This window comes from Hypanus sabinus, chromosome 25, assembly GCF_030144855.1.
Source record: "Hypanus sabinus isolate sHypSab1 chromosome 25, sHypSab1.hap1, whole genome shotgun sequence".
In the NCBI taxonomy this organism is placed as follows: domain Eukaryota; kingdom Metazoa; phylum Chordata; class Chondrichthyes; order Myliobatiformes; family Dasyatidae; genus Hypanus; species Hypanus sabinus.
In genome coordinates this window covers 13,154,463-13,163,916 of record NC_082730.1, presented here as the reverse complement: position 1 = coordinate 13,163,916, position 9,454 = coordinate 13,154,463, and positions in this window count along the sequence as shown.

The following is a 9,454-nucleotide window of genomic DNA, read 5'->3' as shown; positions in this document are numbered from 1 at the left end:
TGGTAATGCCTCAGCATCTCATCCCTGCTCTTGTATTGTAAGCCTCTTGAAATTTGCCTTCCACACCAGTGACTCCACCTGCAAGTTAACCTTTAGCTTGTTCTGCACAAGGACTCTAGTCCCTTTGCATCTCAGATTTTTGGATCTTCTCCCCAGTTAGAAAATAGTCTGTGAATTTATTTCTTCCACCAAAGTGTATGACTATGTATTTTCCAACATTGTATTTCATTTGCTACTTTCTTGCCCATTCTGGTAATCCATCTAAGTCCTTCTGCATCCTACCTGTTTCCCCAACACTACCTGTCCCTCCACCAATCTTCGTATCATCTGCAACTTGGCAACAAAGTCATCAATTCCATCATCTAAATCATTGATGTACAGCTTAAAAAGAAACAGTCCCAACACTGATGACCTTTGGAACACACTAATCTCAGGCAGCCAACCAGAAAAGGATCCTTTTATTCCCACTCACTGCCTCCAACTGATCAGCCAATGCTCTAGCCATGCCAGTAACTTTCCTATAATACCATGGCCTCTTAACCTGGTAAGCAGCCTCATGTGTGCACCTGATCAAATGTCTTCTGAATATACAGCATCCATTGCATCCCCTTTATGTATCCTACTTGTAATCTCCTCAAAGAATTCCAACAGGTTTATCAGGCAAAATGTCCCCTTAAGGAAACCATGCTGACTTTGTCTATCTTGTCCTGTGTCACCAAGTACTTCACAACCTCATCCTTAACAATTGACTCCAATATCTTCCCAACCACTGAGGTCAGGCTAACTGGTCTATAATTTCCTTTCTGCTACTTCCTCCTTTTTGAAGAGTGGAGTGACATTTGCAATTTTCCAGTCCTCTGGCACTATGCCAGAGTCCAATGATTTTTGAAAGATTATTATTAATGCCTCCACAATCCCTACTGCTACCTCTCTCAGAACCCTAGCAATCAGTTCATCTGGTCCAGGTGACTTATGCGCCTTTAGGTCTTTCAGTTTTTTGAGCATCTTCTCCCTTGAAAGAGTAACTGCACTCACTTCTCTTCCCTCACACCTATCAACATCTGTCACACTGGTAGTGTCTTCCACAGTTAAAAACTGATGCAAAATACTCTTTTAGCTCATCTGCCATCTCCTTCTTCCCCAGTATTATTTCTCCAGCCTCATTTTCTAGAGGTCCTATTATCCACTCTTAACTCTCTTAATTTTTTTTTATATACTTGAAAAAGCTTTTACTGTCCACTTCAATATTGTTTGCTAGTTTGCTTTCATCTTTTCCCACCTAATGATTCTTTTAGTTGCTCTCAGTAGCTTTTTAAAAGTTTGCCTATCTTCTTTCTTCTCGCTAATTTTGTCTTTGTTGTATGCCCTTTCTTTTGTTTTTATATCAGTTTTGACTTCCCGTCAGCCATGGTTATACTATTTTGCCATTTGAGTACATCTCTCTTGCACCTTCCTCATTTTTCCCAGAAACTCACACCATTACTGCTCCACTGTCATCCCTGTCAGCAGCTCCTTCCAATTTACTTTGGCCAACTCCTCTCTCATACCATTGTAAATTTCTTTACTCCACTGGAATACTGCTACATCTCAATTTACTTTCTCCCTATTAAATTTCAAGTTGAACACCATCATATTGTGATCACTGCCTCCTAGGGGTTCTTTTACCTTAAGCTCCATAATCACCTCCAGTATCGCTGATCACCTAGAGGGCTCAACAACAAACTGCTCTAAAAGCCATCTCATAGCAATTGAGATCTCTTGAGATCCATGACCAACCTGATTTTCGCTATCAACGTGCATGCTGAAATCTCCCATCACCATCATAACATTACCCTATTGATATGCCTTTTCTATTTCCCGCTGTAATCTGTGGTTCACATCCCAGCTACTGTCAGGAAGCCTGTATATAACTGTCATCAGGATCCTTTTACCCTTGCAGTTTCTTAACTCATCCCACAAGGATCCAATATCTTCTGATCTTTCTACTGATTCGTTGCCATTCTTAAACAGCAGATCTGCAGCACACTCTGACCTTGGACATTCAGCTCCCAACTACAACCATCCTTCAGCCATGATTCAGTGATGGCCACAACATCATACCTTACAATCAAAAGAGAGCAACAAAAGGAGCTAGACAGATATCTGATGGATAGGGGAATCAAGGGATATGGGGACAAGGCAGGGACTGGGTATTGATAGTGAATGATCAGCCATGATCTCAGAATGGCAGTGCAGACTCGAGGGGCCGAATGGTCTACTTCTGCACCTATTGTCTATTGTCTATAAAATCATCCACCTTATTTCTTATACTCTATGCACTGATATATGGAACGTTAAGTACTGTATTTGCTACCCTTTTTGATTCTGCGTTCCTAATGCACTGATTCTCACACTGCTGGTTGCATTTTTTTCCTGTCACCTGCCTGCCCTTCCTGACAGTCTGACTGCACACTATCTTTGCTTTTTCACCATCCATCCTATCCTGAGTCCCTTCACTCCGGTTCCCACCACTAATTGCCAAATTAGTATGAGGCCTCCCCAACAGCTCTAACAAACCTGCCCACAAGAATATTGGTCCCTCTCACGTATAGGTGCAACCCATCACTCTTGAACAAATAATACCTCACCCAGAAGAGATCCCAATAAGAACCTGAAGCCCTGCTCATTGCACCAGCTTCTCAGCCACTCATTATTCTGCCAAATCATCCTGTTTCTACTCTCACTGGCGTGTGGCACAGGCAGCAATCCAGAACTGACTACCCCAGAGGTCCTACTTTTCAGCTTTCTACCTAGCTCTCTAAAATCTTATTTTTGGGGCCTCTTTGCTTTTCCTTCATATGTCATTGGTACCAATATGTATTAGGACATCTGTCTGCTCTCCCAAACTCTCCAAAATGTGGACGCCATCCAAGACAAACTTGATCCTGGCACCTGGGAGGCAACATACCATTCACATCCACAGAACTTTCTGTCTGTTCCCCTGACTATTGAGTCCACTATCACTACTGTTCTCCTCTTCTCTCTCTTTCCCTTCTGAACCACAGACCTATTCTCAGTACCAGTAACCTGGTCTCCATGTCATCTGCCACAACAGTATCCAAAGTGGTATACAATACGTATTTTTGAGGGGAATGGCCACAGGGGTGCTCTGTGCAAATTGCCTATTCACATTCCCATTTCTCCTGACAGTCACCCAGCTACTCACCTCCTGCAATTTTTCCCTGTAACTCTGATCAATGATCTCCTCACTCTTCTGTACAAGCCGGAGGTCATCCAACCATTGTTCCAGATCTCCAACACGGTCTTCAAGGAGCTGTAGCTGGATGCACCACACAGATGTAGTTTCCTGGGAGTCCAACATCCAGCATGAAAAACACAACAGCCATTTACTACATTAGGTATAATGAGAGACAGAGAAAAAATAGAGAACTTAACAGAAGCTTACCCACAGCCAATGCCTCTTTTGAGCAGGAGCCTCCTTTGAGTCAAAGCCTGACACTCCTACTGTCACCACCAGCCTGCTCCCAACAACGGCCGCCCATTTGTCCTTTCTGTACTTTTAAACAAATGTCGCCGACCTGCAAGAAACTTCGTCGCTGTGGCCTGCTCCCACTGCTGATTGGGCTGCCGGAATTTGAGCAGCTGAGACCAGCTGAGGTATGCTACTTGGTCAGCATTGACTAGATGGGCCAAAGGGCTTATTTCCATGCAGTCCTGCATCATGTTCGAGAACAGTGATAATCGTTCAGCCATCAGGCTCCTGAACCAGCATGGATAACGTCATTCGCAACTCTGAACTGAGCCCACAACCTATCAACTCAACTCCACAATTCATGCTCTCTGTACTTATTTTTTTATTTGCACAATTTGTCTTCTTTTGCACTTTGATTCTTTGTCAGTGTTTATGGATAGCATTTTTAAATTCAATTGTATTTCTTTATTTTCCTGTAAATGCTTGCAACAAAAAGAATCTCAAGGTAGTTTATGGTAACAGACATACAGTACTGTGATATTAAATTTGACATTATATGACAGCTGAAATTTGAGAGAGACACATATTTATATAAAAACGTGTGTTTCACGTTCCAGCCGACCACAAAAGCTGACTACTGCAAGTGTAGAAAGTGTCGCTGAAGGTTTATTCGCACATTGCGGTTTGCCACAACCGCAGTGGTTAAATCACTAGTTTCTTTTCTCTGCAGTTGTTCTACCACGTGTAAAACCAATATCAATAGCTTAACCAGAAACTGTCTTCAAAGAGAGATTAATGTAAGTAGTGGTTTGTTAACCACAATAGCCGTGTTAACTGAATTTGGTCTGATTTTTTTAAGTGGTATGTAAAAAAAATTTTTGAAGTTAAGTGGCCAGTTGGTAAATTAACCCTTGGGCTTTAATTAACTTCAGCTAATTTGGAAATTAGATAATTGATTTCTTCAGACTTTGGCGCTTACTTTAAAGTTGCCTTTTTTAATGGCAAGCCAAAGTTAAAAATGCAATAAAGTTATAAAAGGTTATAATGTTCATCAGGACTAATGTACTTTTGATCACTTTGAAAGTTTACTTTGCATTTATCTGTCTAATAGGTGAATAACATAACCCAGGAAGGAATAATACAATGAGCCTTAAAAATAATTACATGTATCTAAGACAGACATTCAACTCAACTTCCTGCATAGGTTATAAATTATACCTTTTATTAAGCTATACAAAATCATGAGGGGTGTAGAGAAAGTTGACAGTAATGGTCTTTTTGTCAGGTCTGAAACTAGACTGCATGGACTTAGGAGGAAAGGAGAAAGATTTAAGAGCAGTGACCGTTGATCAGAGGGTGATAAGTCTGGAATTTGTTGCCACCTGTGACCGTGGAGGCCAACTCATTTAGCGTGCATTTAAGGCAGCGATAGATAGGTTCTTGATTAGTCAGGGCATCAAAGGGTATAGGGTGAAGGCAGGGGAGTGGGGATGACTGGAAGAATTGGATCAGCCCATGTTTGAATGGTGGAGCAGACTCGATGGGTTGAATGGCCTACTTCTGCTCCTGTATTTTATGGTCTTACCCACACACTGGATGGGTAAGACCATGTGGCCATGTGGAACAAGCTGTCAGAAGCTGTAGAGGCAGGTTTAAAAGACATTTATTCAGATACATGAATATAAAAGAGCTGAGAGATATGAGCCAAACACAGGCAAATGTGACAAGCTCAAATGGACACCTGGGGAGGCATGGACAAGTTGGGTTAATGGGCTTGTTTCTGTTCTGTACTCCATGGCTGTTACAATTTTAAACATTTTACTCAGATTAGTATATCTATTCGATCATTTCTAGTCATACTTAAAGGATTACCCTGAGAACAAAGATATCAGAAGCAAAGAATATACAGCTTTTGAGATGGGTAGCCTGCAATTATGGTCAACAGGAAGACAGTTTTGCTTTGTTTTTGGTGTGTTTACAAAATCTACAGCTTGAGGCCTCTTTAATATTGTGACTAACACACAAATTGCCACATTCAAGAGTTAATATACAGACCTTACACTATCAAATAACATAAACAGAAGCAAATCATGCTGATTATTACCAATTGTAAACGTAAATAAATCACATAAAGGTAAAACAGTCAATTAAGTGAACTTCTGGCCTTCGTGAAAGCTTGAAAACATTAACTTACAACTAAATCTTATCTTTGCCTATGTATTAACGTTAATGAGTATATATCATTATTTAACCACACGACTTTGATTGCATCAGCAGTGATCAAACATTATACATCAATATATAATGGATCTGACTTTGATTGCTAGCTGGTAGATAGTCATGTGGGTAATTATTTGTATGAAGCAGGAAGCAATATATGGTTGTGACAGGCTCAAGTCCAAAACAAAGAGTATTATGTCAGAGGGGTCGACAGCGGATGGTAGGTACAGCCTCAGAATACAAGGACATCCCTTCAGAACAAAGGTGACGAGGAATTTCTTTCGCCAGAGGGTGGTGAATCTTTGGAATTCCCAGACAGCAGTAGAGACTCAGTGATAGGGTATATTTAAAGTGGAGGTTGATAGATTCTTGATTAGTAAGAGTGTCAAAGGTTATGGGGAGAAGGCAGCAGATTGGGATTGAGAGAAATTTTTAAAAAATCAGTCATGATAGAATGGTGGAAGAGAGTCGATGGGCTAAATGGACTAATTCTTCTCCTATGTCCTATGGTCTTAGGCAGAGTTTGGAACTTCCCTCCCCTACCCAAAGGGCAGAATGGGGCGACATCCTACTGTTGAAGAGTGACCATTATATATTCAAGATTCCTCAATAAGTCAGCATGCAGCTCAAGAACTGCACGAATAACCCATTTGTTGCTGTGGCTGCTTCATCTTAACTGCGTGCACACACAATACAGGAGAGAAATCACAGAAAAAGTCTCTTTATATGAATGAAATCAGCACTGTACATCACTGTCACAAATCTCAGCTAGGCCAAGTCACCCAACAGAGAGCTGAGAAAGCCTAGGATTTCAGAACACCTCACGCCATATTTCCTCCTGAATGTTACTAATTCTCCATCTCACTCTCCCATTGCCTCATACACCATTCCTAAGTAGCACAGCTAAATGTTTAGTGAAGTATATTGGGAATTAACATTGAATTCAACAGTTTCATTTAATCAACCTTTCCAATTTTATCTCTCACACTTGCAGCATTGCAGCACTTGCAGCATTCAGCTTCTATTCCTACCATTCTATTCCTACCAGCAGGATGGCGAGGTAGATACGTTCCTACCAAAGGAGGTGTAAAGTGCTCCTTCCCTCTGCTAGCTTGTAGGTCACCCTTAGGCAAGGTGTAGCACCTGCTTAGCCAACCAACAATCCCCATCCACCCTGATTAGGGTCACTTGAGGCCATGGGAGTAGGTGGCAGATGGTCATAAGAACAGCTGGTGTACATCACTGAACACCACTAACCTCATACAGTCAACCAGAAAAGGATCTTTTTATTTCCACTCGCTGCCTTCTACTGATCAGCCCATGCTCAAACCATGCCATTAACTTTCCTGTAATACCATGGGCTCTTAACTTGGTAAGCAGCCTCATGTGTGGCACCTTGTCAAATACCTTCTGAAAGTCCAAATATACAACAACTATTGCATCCCCTTTATCTATCCTACTTGTAATCTCCTCAAAGAATTCCAACAGGTTTATCAGGCAAAATGTCCCCTTAAGGAAACCATGCTGACTTTGTCTATCTTGTCCCGTGTCACCAAGTACTTCACAACCTCATCCTTAACAATTGACTCCAACATCTTCCCAACCACTGAGGTCAGGCAAACTGGTCTACAATTTCCTTTCTGCTGCCTTAAAAAAATAGAGTGACATTTACAGTTTTCCATTCCTCTGGCGCCATGCCAATGATTTTTGGAAGATCATTAATAAAGCCTCCACCATCTCTACCACTACCTTTTGGAATCCTGGGTTGCAGTTCATCTGGCCCAGGTTACTTACGTACCCTTAGGTCTTTCAGATTTTTGAGCACCTTCTCCCTTGAAATAATAACAGCACTCACTTCTCTTCCCTTACACCCTTCAACATCTGGCACACTGCTAGTACCTTCCACAGTGAAGACTCATTTAGTTGATCTGCTGTCACCTTGACCCCACTATTATTTCTCTGCTGTCGTTTTCTAAAGGGGCCTATATCCACTCACACCTTTCTTTTATGCTTTACTTATTTGAAAAACCATTTAAAATCCACTTTGATATTGTTTGCTAGCTTGCTTTCATATTTCATTGGTTCCCTCCTAATTACTCTTTCAGTTGCTCTCTGTAAGTTTTCAAAAGCTTCCCAATCCTCTAACTTCACAATAATTATTTACTTTGTTGTATGCCCTCTCTTTTGCTTTTACATTAGCTTTGACTTCCCTTGTCAGCCATGGTTGTATTATTTTGCCATTTCAGTATTTCTTTGTATTTCAGTATTTCAGTATTTCTTTCTATCCTGCACCTTCCTAATTTTTCCTTGAAACGCACACCATTGATGTGCTGCTGTCATCCTTGCTAGCATCTCCTTCCAATTTACTTTGGCCAACTCCTCTCTCATACCACTGTAATTTCCTTTACTGCACTGAAATACTGCCACATCAGACATTACTTTCTCCCTATCAAATTTCAAGTTCAACTCCAATCATACTATGAATCACTGCCTCTTAAGGGTACTTTTACCTTAAGCTCCCTAATCACCTGGTTCATTAGATAACACCCAATCTAGGAGAGCTGATCCCCTAGTAGATTCAACGACAAACTGTTCTAAAAAGCCATCTTGCAGGCATTCAATAAACTCACCCTGGAGGTCCATTACCAGCCTGATATTCCCAATTGACCTGAATGTTGAAATCTCCCATTAATATCACAACATTGCCATTTTGACTCGCCTTTTCTATTTCCCGTTGTAATCTGTGGTTCACATCCCAGCGACTGTTCGGAGCCCTGTATATACTGTAAATGCCATCAGGGTCCTTTTACCCTTACAGTTTCTTAACTCAACCCACAAGGATTCAACACTTTTCTACTGATTTGATGCCATTCTTTACCAATAGAGCCACGGCACCCCCTCTGCCTACCTTCCTATACCTCCGATACATGTAACCTTGAACATTCAGTTCCCAAGTACAGCCATCCTTCAGCCACAATTCTGTGATGGCCACAACATCATATCTGCCCATTTGTAATACTGCAGATTGATGCAAGGGGGGCTTACTCTTGACTACCCCTTCACAAATCTCTGGTAGTACCCACAGAATGCAAAGAATGAAGGCAGAGCACTGACATTCTTGGGTCTTGGCCATGTACTTACTGCCTCTATCTTTGACAGCTACATAGCCTCTCCATCCCGAGAAACTATGTGTCCTTGTGGAAGAAAATTAAGAACAAAATTAAATTTTGCTGTCAAGCTTAACTAGCTAAGTATTGCTCAAAAGACTTGGGTCATGAGGGTGATAGGATAAAATGCAGAAGCTGCCTTGTATGTGTGAGCTAACAATAGCTGGATGTAGATCATGCCAGTACTGAGGTATGGCTAACCATTTCCCTAGATGGTCTAGCAAGTAGCAATTAGAGGAATTAAATGTAGCCATGCATTTCTAAAATTTTGTGTATTGGTGGTGATGTTGGTAGTCTTGCAGATGCCTAACAAGTGCTTCTTGGAATTGCTGACCAAGTATATTCAACTATTGGCTATTGTCCAAACATTGGCAGAGGCACAAGACAATGGCTCCCCAAGATCACATATTAAAGGGTTAACCTTATACCGAGGTCTGTGTTGTTATTTCTGTTCCCTAACAAAGTAAGGTCTCTCACAGTAAACTGGCAACAAAATTCTTTTACAATTCATATACGGTCAATTCTTTGACAGTAATTTGGCAACAAGGAAGGGATCCCTGTGAGATGGGATTCTGAACCCACCCATGAGACTCTC